The sequence below is a fragment of the Cupressus sempervirens genome, chromosome 6, assembly GCF_028749045.1.
Source record: "Cupressus sempervirens isolate cs-2001-9-10 chromosome 6, ASM2874904v1, whole genome shotgun sequence".
NCBI lineage: Eukaryota > Viridiplantae > Streptophyta > Pinopsida > Cupressales > Cupressaceae > Cupressus > Cupressus sempervirens.
In genome coordinates, this window is record NC_143123.1 from 145090456 (window position 1) to 145114067 (window position 23612).

Genomic DNA, 23612 nt, shown 5'->3' on the forward strand with positions numbered 1-23612 from the left:
TTGCTGCTTGAATGTAGGTGAAATCAATATCAACCAAGAAACATATATCATTGACATGTTTCTCAACTATTGAGACTGGTATTCTCATTCTTCGCTTCATAGACTTCTTAAAGTCTTCAAAATAGCTAGTCATCTGGGCTTCAAAATTGTCTCCCATCTGATCAATGAACTCATTGATTTGGGTGACTGCAAATTTGTTAGAATTCCAATTCACCTTCCCAATTAAAGGGAATTCTTCTATCACATAAAAGAATACACACATAAGAACTGAGCCCAATCATTGAGCACCTTTTGATCTCCTTATAGCTCCTAGGTTCTCATTGATTTGCTGCAACATAAGTTTTGCTAGAGCATAGGTGTAATCTTTCTTCACCAACTTATATGCCACATCAACAACTATGCAGGGTAAGCTGTTCAATTTGTTGGATTGATAGAATTTATGTGAAATTATCCTCACAACAAAGTCAATTAGGGGTTTAGTCATAATGTCAATAGTCATTCCCCTATTGTTCCATTTTGCACCTGTGTTCTTCTCAATTACCTCCTTTCTGCCGCTTCTCAAAGTCTTTGGCCAATCTAGGTTAGGAGACCAGTAACCTTATGCACAATCCTCTTTGTAATCTTGATAGGTCCTATCTCTAGCCAAAGATATCCATCATGAATTCAGCTCAGAACAATGCGAATCCATTCTATTTTGAACACCATAGGAAAAACTAGGGTTTTGGTAAGACCCTTCTTCTCAATAATTTGAAACTAATCCTTCAATATTCCATTGTCACACAACTTATCATAGGCATTGAAGATTTCTAAATCACCTATGGAACCAATTTTGCAATTGTAGCACTTTCTTACATCTTGGACCATGACAACTTTGGGTGGAATGATAGATAATGTATCAGTCAGGTCATTTTATAGGCAACTTCAGGGATTGGCATGAATTTGAGCTATTTGAATTCATTGCTAACTAGTTTAATCTCATGATCTTCCTTAGCTTTAGGGTTTTTAGAGCTAGAGGCCATTTTACTGAACTAGGGCTTTAAACATGTACTAAAAACTATAACTTTGCATAGCTCGACACTTGATAAATGCCTTTGAATTGATGAGTTTGTGTTGAATCTCTATTGAAATTGATGCAAATGACTATAAGGTAGCTTCTTGATCACCCCTTCACTCTTCTCATCTTTGCTCTGCATTTGAATGATGTGAAAATGAACAAAATTTGACCTTATACTTGTCAAAGACCTAGCATTAAATGCTTTATGCTTACAGCTGTAAAAATTGACACTTGAAGGATTCAGTATGACTCAACTTCTATTTTTGTTCATTTACTCGGCTTCCACTAGACTTCTACTTCACTTGGCTTCAATTATCAACTCGGAAGCTATTGGAAACTCGACATGCATTGGAGCTTTACTTGGCATCTAAGGGTAAATTTGCAACTTCTTCAAAAAATTTCTTGACATCTTTTCTTATGCTAATTTCTTCCTTGTAGCACTCCTTTGTTCTTTGGAACTAATGTACGTTTCAAGTTTGTATATCAGTTCCATACATCTATTTTTGCTTAGTTGGATGAAGTGTGATCACTTGACCTCTTGGGTGAAGTGATCTCTCCATTCAATGTGTTGCACTCACCTTTCTTCTTCCAAGTCTTATTCATTTGTCCTCTTATTTTTTCAACATCAAACTTCTCTTTTCCTTTGTTGAGTTTTGTCTTGGGTTCTCTTAACTTTGTTGTGCAATTCTCGCTAATATGACCAGTTTTCAAGCAACTGAAACATGTAGTTTGGCTTAACCATCTACTGTAGCTTAGTTTAACATGTTTTATTATGCAATTCTTAGGGATGTGTCCATACTCCTGACAATAATGATAGCTATACCTGGTGTTTTAATCCCAGGTGTAGTGATGTGCATGACTGGTTCCTCTTGCAGGCTAATTAGGTGTCCACATAGGCTTTGATCTAAATTCAAATGCTCCATGTCCATATTTTTGGCAGTTGTAGCAGTGACCTTCAAATCTTGGTGTCCACAATAATCTTTGTTTTGCATTCATGTGCTTGATGTCCTTACTTTTTGCACTTATGAAAAAAGCTTGCATTGGTGGGCTTATTATGTTGATGACTGTTCTTGCTCCTACACACATTAGAGATATGCCCCTTTTTACCACAAAAATGACAAGTAGGTTTAGTATTCTTACCTTTGTTGCTCCTTACTTCTATAGTCTTGGATGATTCTCCTTGTTCAATGCTGGTGTAGCCAAGTCCTGAAGTGTCATTACTAGCCCTTGGTTGTTTTAGTAATTGTTCAAAGTAATTGATAGCCTCATTGGGTTTGTTGTAGCTTTTTGCTATCTCCTTTTCTCTCTTTAATTCATTATGCAATTATTCATTTTTCATCTTCAAGGTGGAGATCTCGATGTCCTTCATGTTTAGCTCATGATGAGCATTCATCATTTGGCTTAAGGTGTCTAGCTACATGTTTGAGATCTTTTCAAACTCAATTGTCTTCTCCTCCAGTCTATTGGTGAGATTTCTTTTGTCATCTTCTATCATGGCCTTATCTTCAATAGCTCTTTTTTTTTGTTCAATCACTTCACAAAGCATTATGACTTGTGATTCTTGTTCCATTTTAAGAGATCTTATCTCTTCTGCTTGAGCTTTGTTTTTCTCCATCAATTCTGCTATTGTTGCATCAAATTCCTTGGAATCTCCTTGTAGTGTATGTCATTTTCAGCTGTGGCTATCTCCTTTCTTCTTTTTAAAGATTTTCTCAACTCTTCTCTGGCTTCTTCCACTTTGTGTAGAGCTAGGTGCACATCAATCACTTGATTGTCTATGATCTTCCCAAGTTTGAAGACTTCCATGTTCTGATCTTTTTCTCTAAGATGTTAGGCTTCTCCATGTGAGAACACAAGCTCTCATACCAATTGTTGGGATATTCAAATGGGAAGAGTACTTTTGAGAGGGGGGGTGAATTAGAAGTTCCTAGTTTTAATCCTTTTAAACCCTAATTAACACATAACTGAAAGTAAAGTACTGCATGTAAACATATAAGAAAACATGAAATGAAAGCATGCATCAACACATGACACAAGAGATTTGATGACACAAAAAACCTCCAGGAATAAGAAGGTAAAACTAGGGTGGGGATGATACCCACAAAAATTATCACAACAATAAATATTCAACCACTTCTGATGGTCTACCCTATGAAAGGCCTGCCCTATTCAAGGCTTTTTAGTATGTCAATAGTGACCTAGTTAGAGGATTTACAAACACTTTACAAGAAGTGTCCCCCTATTAAAGGATTTACAATAGGTTGTTAAACCCACCTAATACATAGGATTTTCAATTACCTTCTCTAAAAGGTTCTCCTACCTACCTGTTAAGCTAACCTATCAATATAGGATTTTAGCATCTAATACAATGAAAAGAAATTATTAGGAATCTTTGACCTAATTGAATACAATCCTCAATTGCTGATTTTAGGCACTTGTTCTACTCCTTTTGACTTTGATCCTCTAAGATCTGATATCTGATCGTGCTCCTTGTCCCTTGTGCTATTCTGATCAACTGGAAATGAAATTGATGCTCTATTCATCTAAGTCTTACCTTCTTCACACTAAAATTTTATAATCTCCCCATACACTATTCTCATCCACATACCTAATTGATTATTCAACCCCCTTTTAAAGATTGTGAAGGCTTAGGGTTAGGTATGGATCTACGATCCATATTGAATCTCAAATTCTCACTCATACCTTGCATTTTTCTCATTGGTTACATGCCTCCTCCATTTTTCTAATTGGCTGCATGCATATCACATAGGGAATGTAAATGATTCATCCTTATCCTTTTTTCTTTTCAAAATCTCTCTGTGTCAGCTCCAAAAATTATTTATATTTGAGTTTGTGAGGGCACAAACTCATATGTTGATTCTATGTTACTTGGCACATACTGGACTACTAATGCTCGACCCATACTATCCTAGATTGCTCGGCACCAACTACACTCTGTCTTGCTCAGCATCAACTATGACTCGACACCTATATGTCACTCAAAACCTATTGAAATACTAACTTGACACACATTGTGGCTTGGCATACATAGTGTACTCGACTTCAATACAAAAAGTGATTAAGTGTGTTGACACTCAAATTTTAAAACTATCTAAGGACTAACACAATTTGGTGATTTCTTCTCGAGCTAGATACGTTAGCAAAATTTTTAAAATCGTAGCAAACATCAAAATCAAAAAATTTCACAACTAGAAACAATTCAATAAACTTTTGGCTCGATCACAATTCCATGAACAAAAATTCACAAAACAATGACACATTTAGGTAAGAATCACTACACTCCAAATGCGAGCACCAAAAGAATAATATTATTACAAAATAATGACAGCAACCTTGATTACATATTACATTCCTGTATTTATAAGAAATATTTTCCTTAGTTTGTGTTGAGAGTGAGAGATATCTTTATGCAATCATATGCTTCTAAACTAATAAAATAGATCCATTTATATAAAAATTGACTATCTAATTGGTGCTAAGTAGGACTCCATCCATTTTATATCATTAATTGGATTCATGAGCCTTTACATATCATAAAATAAAGAAAACATGAAAGAATAAGAAAGAGAAAGCCTTCAATTGATGTAAAAGTGACTAAAAGTGGCAAAAATAGAAGCTCCATCTTCACTAGGTGTCTATAGGAGTTAAATTGCCAGAATAATACATTTTTGGTACATGGAAAGCTCTAAATTTGGAATTGGTAGTTAACTATTGGTGCACCTCTAGAGAAGCACACCTTGAAAGAAGTGCACCCACACACCTCTAACTTCTTAAAACATCTTCCAAAACACCATTGAAAAGCTCACCTGCACACCTAGCCACCTATGCACCTAGTGCACTAGTGCACCTCAGACTTATCCAAAATTATTCTGATATATTTTTGTGCACCAATGCACCTACTGCACTAGCACACTAGCGCACCTCAGAGTTTGAAAAAATGAAAAATTTCACTAAGTGTCAAAAATAAAATTCTAGCTTCTGGGTTTTGTTTCCCTTTATACTAGAGCTTTGTCTAGATATTTGCCCTTGAATTTCTTGATTATCTTAGTGACCTACACCACATCTAGTAAATCTAAGGTGTTACATTTGTCTTTCACTTTCTGCCTGTAGTTGCCCATTTCTATATGAGTTGCTACAAAATCTTTGAGTTTTACATCAAGCTCCGATAAAGTTTCTTCCAATCTAGATGCCTATCTGATATCCTCATCATTAGAAAATTATTCAAAATCTAAAGTGCACCAGCGCACCTATGAACCCTTCAAAATCTACCAAAACACCATTGAAAAAGTGCACCAATGCACTAGCACAGTAGCATACCTCAAAAGCTTAATTGCCAAAAAACCAAAGTTCTTAGTTTTGAAAACAGTTTTTGGGTTTTTCTCTAATGGGATTTTAGATCACTTTATTGTACTTATTTTCCCCATTTCGATGATTTAAACCTTCTTTATAGCCAAAAAATTTCATACATTTGAACTCCTTTTGCTTTTTCTATCTGAAATCCCAAGGAACCTATGTTGAATGTTGTCATTAATATTTGCATAAGATGAGGAACCTATTTTGGTTTATGTGTCCAACCTCTGTATCTTTGATCTTATCTTCTCTCCAACTACCCTATCCTTCTTGGTTAAAGACCAAGTGATCCAGATTATCCAAAATGATCAAATGTCTAAAACTTTTTCACAAGATTTTTTAGGCATTTTTAACTAGCTTTTTCAAAGGTCTTCTGCTCAAATTTTCAAGTTGAAACTTTCATTAGTCCATAAAACTAGACAATCGAAGGCTCTCTATTTTAGGTATTGAAATTAGATTCTAAATTATGAATTATGAGCTGTAGGTAAAAATTTATGATCCTAACAAGTTGAGGATGCTTTTTTTACCTACACAAAGAAGCAAACATTAGTCCAAAAGGCATAAAAAATCAATTTAACTAAGCCTTAATGATGATGCAAATAAAAATAAGAAACCCAATGATGATGAAAATAACAATAAGAAACCCTAAGTGTTGAGAAACATCTAAAACTTGATTTTAATCCCTAAATACACAAAATTGCACACCAGTTGCACTTGATAGGTGTGCCTGGTGTACCTTATTCTTGGCACAAGCTCTTAACATTGGGTGTGCAATAGCACACCTCATGGGGTGTGCTGATGTGGACCCTATATTTACTTGGGCATGAAGATGGTAAGAATTTTAGGTGTACAACAACACACCTAATTAGGTACGCTATTGTGCACCTTAATGTTGCATTTGGCTTATGTTTCTTAAGTTTTTAAATTTTTTAGTCAAGGTTTTGGATGTTTTGCAAATAGGACAAGGTGTACTACTGCACACCTTGACTTAGCATTTTGAATGGTTTATTTGTTTGTTGTTAAGTGTAGGGGGAGTGAAGGAGGCACACCTAAATAGGTTCGATGTTGCGGTGGTTGAAACTCAAGAAATGAAAATGGAGGCAGAGAAGGGGGGTTCAATGCACCACTTGGTGTTGCACAATTGCACATCACCAAGGGTGATTCCCTTGGTTAAGATCATTTTTGCACCTCTCTTTTTTTGCAAAAAAAGACTTGTACTCTTAAAATTTTGATTGCCAGATACTAGGCTTTTGAATTGGGACTCAGATCTGACCAAAGACACTAAAAAAAATAAAGAATTTGGACCCCAGACTAGGGCTTCAAAAAGTCAAAAAAAAAAGTAGGGGGTCCCCGTTTCTAGGAAAAATGGGGCATGCATTGTGAAACCACAATAGTATCCTATGAATTAGTGGATCTTGCACTCAAAGTGGTAAAAAACAACATGTCATTTGACCTAGCTGAGTTGATGTTGAATCAGTTCAACACGAATATGGAGAGAATAAGAATTTCAAAGAACAACCCTTGTAAGTTTGGTTCACTCTTAACTTGTTTATTTTTCTATGTGAAAAATTTATTCCCATCCAAAGGTACTGTTGCATGGAGGAAACATGTACAATATATAGCTGAAATGTAAGAAAACTATGTTGGTATCATGGATAACTATTTTGATGCATCTAAGGACAAGATGAATAATAGATTCAAAATCCCTAAGAAACTAGTAGGAGACTACAAAAATGATATTTGTTTCATGGTTGATAGTGATAAAGTATATGTACAAGTAGTAAGACCAAGAATTGTATCAATCAAGCCTCTAGGTTATGAGGTTAACATTGATGAAACCAAGGACATTAGTGAAGCACTGTTAAATGAGCTCATTGATCCAAAAGCTAAATATTTTGGCACATATGATGAAGCAGAAGAAAGAATAGAACTTGAAATAAAACTCCCTCAAGCGGTCAAAAAAGGGAAGAAGAGGATAGCAAAATTGAAAACTAGCACCACTCTCCTATTGACAGGAGGAAAAGGTGATGACATTGAAGAAGATGAAGAGAAGTTAGAAGAAGAAGAGCTTGTAAAGAAGAAAGGTAAGGTTATTATAACCAAACCTGCCAAACCATGTATTGTAGTGTTTACTAGGAGGGGATCTAGGAAGAAACAAGGAGGAGATGTAATGTTCAAATGGCCACCACCCTCATTCCAAGAAAAGTTGAAGGAAATTGACACTTGAGATGGTATAAAAAATTTCAAATCACTAAGGTATGATTCAAGAACTACAGAGGAGCAAAAGAAAATTGAAGACATGACTATGTCTAAGATGGACAAATGGAAATATCCTCCAGACTAGCTTGTACAACAGATTCAGAGTGATTTAATGGAGAAAGTTAAGCTAATATGGGAACATGCTTTGAAATCTAAAAAAGACATATATGAGCAGACCCTAAGGCAACTCATGTATAGCTTGAATGACAAGGAAGTGAAAGAATCTATCAAGCAAAATGAAGAGAAACTTACCTTAAAGCTCAACACTTGCTTGATATTGATAAATGACATTGAACATGTGGTAAGGAATGCCAACAACACATGGAAAAATATTTTTAATCTTCATAAGAAAAGAAATTTTGTTATTGATGTTAGTGACAAGGATGAAGATGATGGTGAACATGAAAAGGAAGAGGAAATTAATATGAAGAGGTAACATATTATGACAATATTGATGATGAGGAATTGGAACAAGAAGCTACTAAGGAAGATCTCCTTGAAATTTAGAACATAGAGGAGACCGACCCTGAGAAGATTGCAGTAGCAATCATAGCCTCACTTCCTCATTGTCTGAGCAAAGCATTGAAGAAATCAAGCTCCAAGAAAGAAATTGCAAAATTGGTTGTGTCAAACATTTCAAGTTCATGTACTCAATCAATATTTGCACCTATTTAGCTCTGTACTTCACTAATATAAGTTTCAAGCACTTCATCTACTGAGAAATCATCACTTCCTCCCCCATCAGTTTTGGTCACACAAGGTATTTCTTCAATAAGTGTAGTATCTACATTTTTGCCAGTCCTACTATTTTTGCCATTGTTTCTACTCCAAGCATGCAAATAATGAGAAAAATGATAGTTGAGACCAAGCCTCAACTAAGTACAAAATTTTTGAGAAAAGGAAAAGATAAGGAAGAAGAAATTAATCTTGATGAGGAGATAGTTATCCCAAATTGGGATATCTCCAATCTTAACCCTGATCAAACACACATTGTAGGAGAGCTACTTTAGAAGAAAGCTAAGAAATAGAGGCTTAGAGATGAAAGGAATAAAGAATATCAAGTGCTTGAAGATGCTAAGAACATTCTTGCAGAGGCACTCAACACAGAGGTTGATACTTCTCAACCAATTTTGGCTCAGTTAATAGAAGTAGTCCAAAAATTCAATGAAGATTTGAATGGATAGGAGAAATTGTTGCAAAGAGCTAAGAAGAAATTTGAGAATAAATTTTTGGAGCTAATATGACAAAAGATTACAATTCATCAAGTAGACTTGTCTACTATTCTAGGTTCATTGGAGACCTCTTGCATCAATGTAACTTCTTTATTCGGTAAACTTTGTGACACTTCAAATTTCACCAATTAAATTAAAGATAAACTTTCAAAGATTGATGAAGATCTAAAGGCAAGTGCACAATAATTGCAACTTGACCTAAGTTACAGCGTTGCCCACTATACAAAGATCATATTTTTAATTGATATGCAGGCAGAATGTTAAGAGAAGAACCTTGGATTAGAGCTACACTAGTAGACATATAGGGCATGATTCTCCCAAACAAGGATACATTGCAAAAACATATTGCACATGCTAAAATTCTCATCCATGATAACAATTTCTCCATTTTTTACCACATGATAGAACTATCAACAGAAGTTCAAATTGCATTGCATAAATGCAAAGTGTTGCAAGAAAAATGGGACAAGATAATGACACTAATTCTAAAAGTACATTTTGATTTCTTGTCACATTTTGGTATTACAGTATAGTATACACCTTTGGCATTTATGTCAAAAAGGGGGAGACGATATATATAGCATATGTAAAGGAGGAGGAGATTTAAATATATATAGCATGTAAAGCATACCGTATAAAGGGGAGAAGATGAAAAGATGTATATTGAATATATGTGTATGGGGGAGCAACATCATATTATATATATGTATAGAGAAAAATCTCTTACAAAAGAATTTTGAAAAATATCAAAAACAAAATACTCTACCAAGTTGAAGACAAAGAATGAAGAATAAAAATTATTTTGAACTTTTTGAGAATTTAGTTTTGATTGATAAGTTTTTTTTATCACTAATGCCAAAGGGGGAGATTGTTGACATTTCAGCCAAGTTTATTATTAGTGATACACTTTTTCAGATTGTAAGTATCTACCAAGTGTATTGTACAGTTAATAGTGTTAACCAAGCATCTCAGGCTTTATCGAGCTCTATAGTTGCTATCAAGTTAAAGGAATAGTATTCAGTTTATGTCGATTAGTTTCTACCAGGTTGGTGATTATCAATGTAAACTAAGTTCCTATAAGGTTTGTCGATTTTATTAGTAGAAACCAAGTTGTGCAGTGGTTACAGAGTTCACAAGTTCAATGATGTGAATCTAGTGTTGACCGAGCCACTCAGTGTTAACCAAGTGATTCAGTTTATACTGAGCTCGTAGTAACAACATTGACCAAGCTATGCAATGTGAATCAAGTGATTTAGTTTATATGTCAAGTTTTGCAGTATTCACCAAGTCACCAGTGCAGACCAAGTTTAGACTACTTGGAAGTGATTAGTATGGATCAAGCTTCTATATCTATCGAGTGCTTGATGATGCTAAGCATTGACAGTGAATGTCGAGCATCAGAACCTCACCAAGCTAGTCTTCAAAACTTGAGTTCCTGTAGTTGGGCCGACTTTGTGTATTTTGCATAAACTTGTATTGTAGCCAACTTTGTTGAATTATAATTTGGATTGGTGTATATGTAATATATTATATCACATCCAAATATATATGACATGAGTATAATATGAATTTGAAGAGTAGAAGTGTGAAGTAAAATGGCTTTAGCAGTATAAGGAGTAGCAAAAATTTATCTATCAAAGTAAGGTGATCATTACACTCAAAGGAATGTCATTCGAAAAACTAAGTTTCAAATCATAGATCAATCACTATTTCAGCCTAAAAAATTGATCAATTAAATCCTTTTGCAAGGTAGCCTTAGTAGTCTCTTATAAATCTCTTTACCGAGTGCATATTTCATTATATGTTTATAAATCCTTTCACAAGGTTGACCTAGCAGTACTTATTGGTCCTAACAGGGAAGATCATTAGAAGTGATCATTGTAAGCCTTAATAGGCCAAATTTATACTAAAGTACTAAAGCTTGTGGGTATCATCTCCACCCCAGTTTCACTTTCTATTTGGAAGGTTTCTGGGTCACCATATTGTGTGTCAAAGTGTTATGAATGTTTTAATGCTTTCAATTTCTTATGCATGAAATTAGATCAGAATTCACATGAAGAATTAATTGGTGAATAGAGATTAAGTTTTATTGGTTACTAATTCACCCCTCCCCTCTTAGTAACTTATCCTATCATATATATTTCCAAAAAATACTATAGGCACAACAATAGAATGTTCATATAAGCTCTTGAAATACACATGTCTTCACTTCCTCCATATAATAGCTTTCACACTATTTGTCTATTTCGATGCATCCTTTCCCACCATATTTCCTTCCATTTTCCTATCCTTGGTATGGGGCATTTTTTTAAACTCCTTTGAAACATGGTCATTGGCTCTCCATTTTTGAATACTGCATCCTTTGGTCCCCCATATTCTTTCACCTTCCATTTTATCCATATATCATCCCATCCATAAAATTCTCCCCACCCTTCCCATTCATTTACCATTCCTTGGTTCTCCCTTGTCATTGGGTCTAATCTATTCCACCTTCCATCAATTTTTACTTCTTCAAATTCAATTTAATCAACTCATTTATCCTCTAAGCTAATCATATTCCCTTCTTCTAATCATTTCATACAAATCAATTTCCATAATCAATTCCTTCATTTTTCCATCTATTTGCATATACCTTGATCAAATTTCTAGTCTTCCATTAAGAAAATTTTCCTCTAGAGAACATTTATCACTTGCTCTCTCACATTCACCTGCCATTCTAATTCAATTCATCCATCATCTTATGACCCTGAGCTTCAACCCATGAAACTGAGCTTAGCAAAATAGTGATTGTAAAAAAAATTTACACAAATTCACACTAAGACTAAATGATTTGAGAACCATGTTCCTTTCACACAATTTCCAGCAAAAAATCACAAACATTTCAATCAAACAATCAATTTTTGCCTTATAGGATGAATCATTCCTACACAAGCTTTAAAAATTCACCATTTGAATAAAGTTCATGGCAAGAACTATGGACCGAATGACTACTTGGTCATAAGGTCTTTTGTTGATATTATTTTTGTGTGTCAATGATAGCCTCCCCATGTGTGCCTCGATCTTCAATATCTTGGTATCATTTGAATGACCCAACCTAATTACATAGTCATTTTTCAATATGATCTATTTTCATTATTCATTAGCACATCTTTGTCAATTTTTGAGTTATGGTTATGCATTTCTCACTAGGGAAACGAGTTAGCACACTTTCCATAAAGATCCCTAAAAAATAATTTGGGTGTTCCTAGACCTCTCGAGTGCATATATTTCATTTATTCCATCATGACTATGAAACTACATCTATTGTCCTAAAGTCTCTATTTTATGTTTGAGTCTAGTCCATGCAAAGGAATCTTGTCATCTATGCTACTATAGCATTTGATGCATAACTCCTCTTGCAATATCAAACTAGGGTGTGCTCTCCCATATGAAGCCATCTGAATACCATACATTCATGTAGTTAGGATTTATTTAGATTAATCATTATCCAATGCACCTTGCTTCATTATGATCTTACCAACAAGTCATGCAAGGCCTTCTTTTAAGCCTCTCCTTTCACTTTTCCTTCTCGTGTCTATTTTTGAGAAAATGGGACAAAATATATTCCTTTTTCACCCCATTTCCTCGAGGGGGCAACCTCCTCCCTTGTCATCACTATGGCATGACTCTTTCCACTCCTCTCCTCTCTAGGGCAACCTATATTTTCTTTTTTTTGATATAATGTCATCCTAACACTACATCAAAGCAGGGCAAAATGTAGACACTTAAAATTGTCCTAAACACTATATTAATTGATTTAATATTCCCCTTGACACTATAATTATTTATTTATTAATTAATTATATTTTTTCATATTCTTCTACTTATTTAATAAAATCTATTTAATTAAGTGGGTTCATTTTCCTAATGTAATTAAATTTAATTTGAATACTTCAACTCTAATGTATTAAATTTATTTAATACATAGTGCTCCATAAATCCCCTTTAAATAAATTTTAGTTTATTTAATTCCCTCCACTTTATTAAATTCTATAATCCTATGATTAAGTTAGATCCTATTTAATTTAATCCTAATCCCACCTAAAACCTATCCTACACCCATCACTCTCATCCTTCTAAGTCTACCCACTAGTTAATCCCACTTAATTATCCTAAACACATTTCTAAACACCTTTTAGCTCCTAAGTGTTTGCTCACACATGTGATAAACTCAAGATCCAATAAAGCTTCAATTTTATTATTTTATTCACACCTCTTATATCTCTTACACACTTGTCCCCCTTTCCTTTCTCCAAGGTTTCTCACATGTGTGAGCAAACCTTGCAGCTTTAAGCCATCACTTTCATCCAAAAGGCTTATGTTGACCTTTGCATGGCTTGTCCCCTTAGTCCATGTGTCTCCCTTGTGGCACCTATGTGGATGCCACATAGATGCCACCTCCCTAGAGCCTCTCTCAAACCTATAAGTAGAGGCCTTGTCTCAATCATTTTTTATCTCCCTCATTTGCATTGTTATCATGCTAGTATATTTCTAGACCTTTTAGTGATTTTGATGCATTGTTACTAAACCTTTGGTAGATGTTAGATTTCATTCTTGCATTTATATTTTAGTTTGATTTCTTGCATTCTCTTTGACTTCTTAGGATGTTTTTGAGAATGGCTTCTTCCATAGTCTCCTCTTGAAGCATTGATTACTCATCTAGGTTAGATTCATCTCATTTTCATACTTTAATCATTAGGGATTCATTCAATAGTTGTATTTGGTTCTACATCCCTCCAATTAAAGCACAACAAAAAGGCCTCTTATGGCCACCCTTGTTGAGCTAAGCTTCTTTGAGGTTGCGTGGGGACTCTTATTTATTGGTTCCATTCATATTAAAACACAATATTAGTTAGTAGTTTTCTTGATTTCAATATTGTTTTATGCACATGCTACTAAAATTTTATTGTTTATGTATGCTCCTGATAGGTTAGGTTTCTATGTATACACTTTTTAAACAAATCAAGTTTATAATAAAAAAGAATGAACTTATCCTTCAAATTAGTTACCATCAATCTCCATCTATTGATCTTTATTTCACCTTCCTCTTTTTTGTCTCTTTGTAGTTCTTTCTACCAAAGAGCAACATGTCCTTTTAACTTAGTTTGTACCAACCTTACTCTGAGTAGATCCCCAATATCATCAAGCTTAAAGTATTCTTCTAATTCACCAATCCAATCAATGAGGTCTTTAGGAGTCAAAGTACTTGAGAAACTAGAAACCTTCATCTTATGCTTCAGCCTCAACTAAGATCCAAATCTAGCAAATTGACCAACCCTAGTTCCAATAGGTCTCTCCACATGATCAGTTATGTCCTCACCACTCAATCTAGAAATTTAAACATCTTCAACAACTTCCTCATAACCATTTTAAGTACTCAAATTTCAAGATACACCACCTAAAGCACTCACAATTTCAACAATCATGTCACTCTTCATCAACATCATCTTAGATTTGAAACTAGTTTTAACCTCCTCTATTTTAGATCTAAAATTTTCTTTAATCTTTTCTAAGATTTTTTCTTCCAAAACATCACTAAGATCATCAATTTCCCTAGGGTCCAATCTTCTTGGAGGCATCTTCCATGATTTTCACAAACCCTCTGCAACAAATCTACAAATCTAGAAGATCAATCAACTCCACTAGATCAACCTTCACCCAAGTCCTGGTGCAAACTGCCTCAGCTTCAATGATCTATTTACACACTCAAGAAAACCTTCACTCTGATACCACCTAATGCAATGAGAATATGAGAGTACCCCTATTGAAGGTAATCTGGATCCCTATAAATAACAACACAACAACAATGCAAGATCTAATACCAAAATCACAACTCTTTATTCATAAATCAACTATTTACATGCAATATGCTTGGTTGTAAGGCCAGATAAAAAAATAAATTACAAAATAGTTCTATAAGATCCTACAAGATAAAACTCACAATCCTAATCTTGACTAGTCTAGATCCACACTCTAGAAGAAACCCCAAGAAAATATCAACTTATGCTCACAAGTCCACCAAGAAATCTCCTAGTTTTCAATCCAGAACTACTAGCTCTTCAAAGTTTGCATCCTCTTCTCCAAGATGGATGATTATTTTCTAAAAGACTCCACAAGACCCCATACTTATACCCAACTAAGGCATAATTTAGCCCTATTCCTTACAAATTAAATTAAAACCCTTAAATTAAATATATGTTGAGCCACAAGTTGGCTATAACACAAATTAAATACCCATACATAAATTAAATGCCAAAAGTTGGCTCACTGACAACTTGACACCTATAGGAACCAAGACTAGACTAAGTGTTAGAGAAACCAAGCTGAGCATTAGCCAAACTACAAGCATTACCGAGCTCCCAGTGTATGCCGAGCAATAGAAGATGTCAAACTCCAATACATGTTGAGCACACAAAAGGTGTCAAGCTCCAACAACAACCAAGCTCCTTAGCCACAAATATACACATCAGCTACTAAGCACCACTATTTGGTGACTGAGTCCACAACTCCAAGCCAAAATACCTCCAATATGTAGGATTGCTAACAACCCTAGGATGCTCTTGCATCAGAGCCAAACTCCACTACAACCTTGAAGGAAAGCTTGATACAAGAAGGAGATGCTTAGACTTGAATATTTTAAGATTCTTTCATGAAGAAGAATACCTTGATTACTTTCTTATGGATGAGATAACTTGAGAACATTAGATATGAAAATGAAGCCCCCAATCCTCCTTTTACACTAGTTTAATTAACAAGGGAGTTAATTAAACTAATTGGTAAAGTCGAGGACTTTTGAGCCTTTAAACCCACAACCACTAAGGACTAGGTTGACTTTGGTTGACCTATTCCTAGAGGATAAGACATATAGGCCACAAAAATCTTGAGAAGGAGGTGTAGGTGAGACTAAAAGATAATGAGTTGATAAGAAAGTATGGTCAAAAGGGTAGCAAAGTGACACCTAGAAGACCATGTCAAAAAGTGAGAGATGATGAAGAAGAGTGAAATGGAAGGAGAGAGGGGGAAAAGTGATTGAAACCATACTAAGGAGGGCTAAAAGATCTTAAAATGAAGTGTGTCCATTTTAAGACAGTGCAATTAGTGATATTAAAGATCAAGAGATGATTTTTTTCTCAATGATTATTGGTTACAAAGTCTATTAGTGAAGTTGGTTGTACAATATACCTAGAGGAGTTGTGCAAGCTGCCTATGAAATAATGGTATTAGGAAAATATTATGGTCTAGATTATATGGTCAAAATTCAACTTTTGGTGAATATGAAGAGAATCCAACCCAACAAGAAGTAGGAAATGAAGTTTGGATCACTATTGGCATGTATCTTTTTTCTATTTGTAGAATTTACTTCTTGGTATTAGTAATGTAATTTGGAAATTAGATATGTATGTTATCTATCAAATTAAAGAATGCATCCATAAAATTATGAGAGAACTTTAACTCTATAAAGTAGGGATACTTTAAGAAATTCTAAGAGAAAATGCATAGGAGATATAGAATTCCACCTCGTATTGTAGAGAAGTACATAGATACTATATATTTCTTAGTAGACACAAGCACATGCCTGATCAAAGAATTTGAGCCTATAAAATTGAGGATACCACCTATGGGTTATGAAACACATGAAAATGAGATTATCCAAAATATTGATTATTTGTTGAGTTTTCCTAAAGACAAGGAAGCACAAAGGTTTGGAACCTATGAAGAGGTGTATAAAAAAATTATATTAGAACTTAAGAAGCCTAAAACTAAAAGAAAGAAAATAATTCTAATGGAATATCTAGAGGCTAAGAAAGAAAAAGGAGAAGGAAGTAGTTTAGAAAGGAGAGATAAACCTAAAGCAATCCCTAAAATATATGCAAAGATAAAAGTAAAGAAGACTGCAAAATAAGCTATGGTGAAGTAGTTGTAATTGAGGAAACTGATAAGAAAACCAAGGTTAATACATCACAACATTGAAGGAAAACCAAAATTCAAACCAAATTATCATCTAGCATAAGAAAAAAGAAGAAGACAAAGATTGATGAGGTGATATAAGTAAGAAAAATTGACATCATGGTATCAAAGTACCTAAGATAATAATTGAAATTGTAGAAGCCATAAAGAAATATGGATCTATTAGAATTATGAGTTAATTTAAGTTTTCTAGAATTCTTGAAGAACATAAAAATATTATTGAGGATGCACTTATATCTCACCTTTACAAGTTTGGTAGATTTCCAAGCCAACTAAGAGACAATATTCTTTAGGAATTATATGACAATATTATTATAATATGGGAAGTGGATTACATATAGGAAGTGAGATGAGAGAAAGAACAATGGTGATTACAATGCCTGAAATGAGTGTCAAAGAAATTAATGAAGCAATGGAAAAATACAAGAATAGATTTTTCTATAGGAAGTAGGATTGTAAGACTATTAGTTGGATTAGAATAAGAAGTTGAAGATGATGGAATACTAAAATGAAAATGGATTTTCAACATTGATCAACCTCAATCACAAGAGACTTCATAAGCTATAAAAATTGGAGTTATGCACACAATGAGTAATCCAATTGGTGGCATATCCAAGCATAATGTAAGAGATGAATTACATATTGATCTTATGAAGGGACAAGATGATGAAGAAATAGACAATTCTCCTATAGAACCTAATACACTTAATTTTAAAAATATAATTGAAATCAAAGATGAGCCATTATAATCATCATTATAAGTTAATCCTATTGAGAAAAAAGATGATATTGTTGATACATATGTCAAAATTATGGAACAAACTGGTAAGGACACAGATGGCTAGGAAAATAAGCAACCCAAGGACACAACAAAATAGCAAGAGGAAATCAACCAAGAAACACAAGGTGAGAAACAACAATAAGAGGAAAGAAAAATAAAAAAAGATAGAAACAAGTATGACAACTACTAAAATTGGGAAAATATAGGTTGATATCTCTACAGGTATTCAATAGGTCTAAGATATTACTCATGCAGATATCATTATTGAAAAGAATGAAGAAGGGAAAAAGGAAAGCAAGAGAATGTAGATGATAAACATGTAATAATAAGAGGTGAAAATGACATAGAAAGCACTCCACAAGCACTAATTATAGTTATAGCTAATAGGAAGAAAATAAAGAAGAATGATGAAAATAATGATAAAGATGGGGATTGAAAATAATCTAGAATATGAGATTTGAAAGAAGAGTCCTAAAACTTTAAAGTATAAAGATAAACTCCTATATGCTCAAAAGTTTGTAGTGAAAGTGGAAAAGGATAGATACCAAAGGAAGAAGCAAAAGAACATAATCTTGAGGAGAAAAGTTGAAATATTTTGAAAATTATTACAAGAAATAATTGTTGATGAAAATGAACAATTGATAGACCAATTGAAAATATTTATTGATGAAATAAAGAGCTTTGAACAAGATTTAGGAACTGAGTTAACCAAGAAGGTTGAGAAGATACTCAAAGGAGAAATCATTGACAAGTTGATGCAAAAGATTGTACAACTTATAGCCTCATTTTTTGAACCAGTTAAGGACACAAAGGATAACGTCCTACTAGAAGCAAGCAACTATAAAATAGGATATGCATTCTTACTCACTTCACTATAGAGATTAATGTCAAGATAGAAGAGGTTAATGTTGAAATAGATAAATGTGTCAACCAATTGAACCCTATGACTACATTTATAATTGAACATAGAAAAAAGTAAGGGAATTATCTTACAAAATAAAAGAGTTGAGAGATGACAAAGATCAATTCAGGAAGAAACTAATTGAATTGTAAGGTATGATAATACCATTCATGAACATAATGTAGAAATAGTTGAAGAGAGTTGAAGATCTTATCGGTACACCACAACATAATACTACAATGAGCATGGAAGAACGTGCAAAAAATCATAATGGCCACATTATTTCACACACTAGACTCAAAAAATCATGAAGATAACATTTTGAAGAATGTAAAAGCTAAGTTCAAATCTTTTTTGATCAAATATGAATAGGTGAATATCCCAATATACAATTTTCTCTATAATCTTTGGCATTATTGCCAAAAAGGGGGAGAATGTGGTAAATTTACAAAACACTTGAAGGGGAGAAGTAAGAGTAAGCATAGGTAAAAAGGAGGAGAAATAGAAAGGAGATAAGTAATCCATAACCGAGAATTACCAAGATAGGGGAAGCATAATAAAAAATAAAAATAAAGTAGTATATTTTAAAATTTTGAAGTTTTTTCCATCAATAAGTTATATGTTCATGGTTATTACTTTATAGTTTAATATTTCAATAATAGGTAAAATGTCAATTACACTATAGCAAGCTAAAAGGATAAAGATCACTAGTTTAATTATCTAAAGGCTAAAATTTTGGATTTGTGAAATAATTAGTAGTATTGATTCACTACCCCAACCCCACCCCCTAGTACCCTCCTTTCCAAAATTTAATTGAATAACAATATGCCCCTAGATAGAAATATTCCCTCTTGCTACAAATCCTTGTTTCACCTTGATAGAAAAGGGTCACACCTCAATAGCAGTAGAGAAATAACAACAAAGCAAGGTGCATGCCATTAAGTTACAAATCATATAAATTGACTAAAGGGAACCAACATATCCATGAAGAAAATATCCACTTCAATATAAAACTTATCCACTTCTAGAATGGCAAAAAAAGTCTCCACCTCTATATGAGACTATTTCATCTCCACATGCATTGTGAGAAAAGAAGTATCCAAAATACCAAGCCCACCTCAAGATTAATAACATATCACCCATAATTTAAACATCCAAAAAAGTGTCCAAACTAGCTATAAAGCTTAATCCAAAATCAAAGCCCAAAGTGTGCCCTTGAAAATTTTCAATAATCACTTGGTCACAAAAAGAAAAGAAATCATTGACCCAACCACGCAAGAGGGACAATCCAACACAAAGAAAAGTATACTAAAAGTGAAATTCACTTCCATCACAACAAATCCAAAGAATAAATCAAGCTATAAGTAGCTTGTCAATTGATCTAAAACTCAAAGTTGAAGAATTGTCACATTTCTAGTAAAAAAACATGGTGTATATAATCAACCAAGACACCATTCCTCAAATCCTTAGAAAACTATAGAGTTTCAACTCCAACTATCACCAAAGAATCCCAAAAATGCAACATATAGTTCTTATGAATTGAGTAGTAGCCCATATCATTGTTATCAAAAAATGGGAAGTTGAGCCTAGTTGTTGGCTAAAATTGAAAGCCACTCCCAAATCATAAGTTGGATTTTTCCAATGATTGTGGGTGTACCTTTGCAAGTGAGTGAAGTGCTTAAAGCTAAGTTTCAACTTTTGGATATTAATAGATCTCTCTATAGGGATCATAGAGTGCAAAGTGATCCAACAATGCCATTTCAAAATGCTCACTCAAAACCAAACCCATAGACCCCAATGGTTGATAATATGGAATTCAAACAAAAGCACATTGTCACCAATAACTGCTCACCTAAATATTATTGAATATTTTTTTTTAATGTGGACTTGCTCACTAGGTAGGAAAGGGGATGAAGGGATCATTTTAATTAAATCACATTTTCCCTTGCTTTCTTCAAAACCCCATTTAATTATACCCATGAAGGAACTAACTATACCTCTCCTCACCCCATACCTAATCACCTCAACACATTTGTAGCTCACTAATTACCATGTAACCGTCTGTGGGTAACCCTATTTTACCTCACCGAGATCCCTAAGATTGTTTATCTTTTCTAAAAAATTCAGCTCCCTAAATGCTTCATGTCACTTTCCTTTCTCTATGTGTGATAAGGGTTTCCTTCATCCACTCACCACTACTATGGGTTAGGGAATCCATTCTCCTATTATGAAGTAGCAAATATCTCATAGTTTTGTATTGTGCAATAAGTGTATTTTACAATTTATTAACACTAATAGTCGTATGTTTCAATCATTTGACCTTGATATCATTGCATGTAATAAAATAGAAAGAAATAATTAGAGGAAATGGGAAAGAAATAGTGTACACTATCATTTTAATCATTACTAGGTGTTGTAGTTTGAATGAATCTCAACAATTTCATCAATTTTTCTCATTTTAAATATGTGGGTTTCTCAAGGTTTATCATCATTTTGCAATTACATATGAGGAAATTCATCCTCCCATCATGAAGTAGGAAATACCTCCCATTTTTTTTATCATTTAGTAAGTGTTTGTAATGATGTTCATGTGCTAAAATTTTTATGTTTCAATTATTTCACCTTGATATCATTACATGTAATGTGATAAAAAGAAATAGTTAAAGGAAATGGTAAAAAAATAGTATACATTATGAATTAGTTCATTCCTTGGTGATGTATTTATAATGAACCATGATAGTTTCTTCATTTTTTCATTTAAATATGAGTGGTTTTATGGGTTTATCATTATTTTTTACTCACCAGTTTATTTGGGTTTCTCTTGATTTTTTTAATTTTAAATATGGGGGCTTAATTTTGTGGAAAACTCATCTCCCTCAAATGCTTCCTATCAATTTCATTTCTCTACTTACAATGAGTGTTTCAATCCCCCACTCTCATTTGATAAGATTAAATTGTCTGTGTGCATTCTTAATTTCTCGTTGCCTTGTTTCTCAAATGGATTTTGTTATTTTTGTAATTTATTCAGTAAATAAATGAATTGGTCTTGCATTTACTTCAATTATAAGTTGTTTTCAATCTAAGGAAGGTTTATACTCTCATATTTCATAGTGTTGACTTAGTTTTGTAATGTACTCAATGAATATATTACAAAACTAACTTAGTACATTTATAACACTAGCAATTTGACTCTTTCCAACCACAACCCAAAGTTCAAATGGACTGGCCATTTCTTCAATGACCAAATAAATAATGCAAACAAAAACAAAAAAAGCCCTAAAAATGTTATAAATCAAGATCATTGATGCCACCATATGAGACCAAAAATTAGTGTAGTTGTTTGTGCATGAATTGACAAATTATTTCCCACAACAATTTGAATTTCAAATTGACCAACCATTTTTTCAATGACCAAGTTGTTGGAAACTACAATTGGAACAATTGTTATGTTTTCATTGATCTCAAACCTACTAGTAAGACATTATCTATGTTTACGTTCAGTCAATTTTGTTATTAGTGACAACACTTATTTAGATTTTGTATGGCTATTGAGCTCAGTGAATAGTCTACAATGTTTTTCATGTATTTTAGTAGCCATTGAGCTCTATAGTTCCTATCGAGCATTCCAGTGGTTAACAAGGAAATTCAATTAGTGTGAAGTGCAATAGTTCAAACCTAGCATAATTAGGCAGTGTGAAGTCTAGCAGTTCAACCCAAGCATTTCAGTGGTTACCAAGCTTTGGAGTTTCTACCGAACTAGCAGTTCATGTGAAGCAAAGTTAGTGTTAACTAAGCTATGTGATGATTAGTGTTTACTGAGTGCAATCATGGTAAACATGTAATTCAGTTTATACCAAGTTATATAGTATCTACCAAGTCATCAGTGCAGACTGAGTTTGAGACTACTTTGAGATGATTAGTATGGATTGAGCTTCTAATTCTACCGAATGCATGACGATGTTGAGTAGTGATAGTGGACACCAAGTATTAGAACATCACCAAATTAGTCTTCATAACCCAAGTATCTACATTTTGGGCAGAATTTTTAATATTGGTGTTAACTTGTATATTGGTTGAATTTGTAATTATGTAAATTGGATTGATATATATGTAATGTGTTCTATCATATCCAAGGAAGAATGAATAGTATGAAAAGTGTAGAATAGTATGAAAATATGGAAGTGTGATAATAATTGGAAATAGATGCATGCGAATGTTAATCAACATCAGACAAGGTGTATTGAAGGCCATATCAAAAAAGGAGTAGCAATGTCATATCCATCACATGAAGGTGATTAGTACTTCAAAGAATCTCTATCAGCAATCTAGTTGTAACTCAAAGATCTACTATTTCATCCTAATAGGTGAACCAATCCAAATCCTTTAATAGGGTAGACTTAACAATCTTTCCTTAAATCTCTTAACAGAGTGCATACTTCATTGTGCATTTGTAAAACCTCTAACAAGGTGGACCTAATAGTCCTAATTGCTCCTAATAGGGCAGATCATTAGAAGTGATCATTGTAAGCCTTAACTAGCCAAATTTATGCTATAGTATTGAAGTTTTGTGGATATCATCCCCACCCTAGTTTTACTTTCTATTTGGAAGGTTTTTGGGTCACCAAAATTATTGTGTTCAAGTGTTATGAGTGCTTTATGTTTTTAGTTTCTCATGCATGCAGTTAGATCTAATTTGATGAACTAAATGGTAATTGGATTATTGCAATTAAGATCTAAATTTGATAAAGTTTTTGAGGTTACTAATTCACCCTTCCCCTCTCAGTAACCTAGCTAGTCTTGAATATTTTCAATAATTAGTATTATAGCTTTGTGGTTCTCAGGATAAAGTTTAACAATTTGAACAAAGATCAAGGACAATAGAGATATTCAAACTTGACAAAGCCATTGACAATAAAAAGCTAGATCTGGAGATGGCCATTGTACAACTCAATAAAGCTAAGGAGCAACTTTCCCAATCCATGAAAAGAAGGAAGGAACTTGCAAATC